Here is a 317-nt window from a genome sequence, read left to right as displayed (position 1 = left end):
TCCTCATCTTTTTCCCCCTCTACCCCCCCCACCCCAAATATTAGCATTTGTAAGTCTGCTTTTGGGGGTCTTCCCTGGTGGTCCAGTGGTTAAGAATCCGCCTTGCAATGCAGGGGACGCAGGTTCGCTCCCTGCTCCGGGAGCTGAGATCCCACCTGTCATAGAGCAACTATGTCTGCGTGCCCCACAATGGTTGAGCCTGCGCAGTACAGCCCTAGCGCTGCAACTACTGAGCTTGTGCCCTGGAGCGAGGACCCACAACTGCTGAGCCTGCGCTCTGGAGCCGCAAACCACAACTACGGAGACTGCATGTGCAA

Source organism: Bison bison, unplaced genomic scaffold (genome assembly GCF_000754665.1).
Source record: "Bison bison bison isolate TAMUID 2011002044 unplaced genomic scaffold, Bison_UMD1.0 scf7180017864474, whole genome shotgun sequence".
Taxonomy (NCBI): domain Eukaryota; kingdom Metazoa; phylum Chordata; class Mammalia; order Artiodactyla; family Bovidae; genus Bison; species Bison bison.
The sequence above is the reverse complement of the archived record's forward strand: the minus strand, read 5'-3'. Positions refer to the sequence as shown.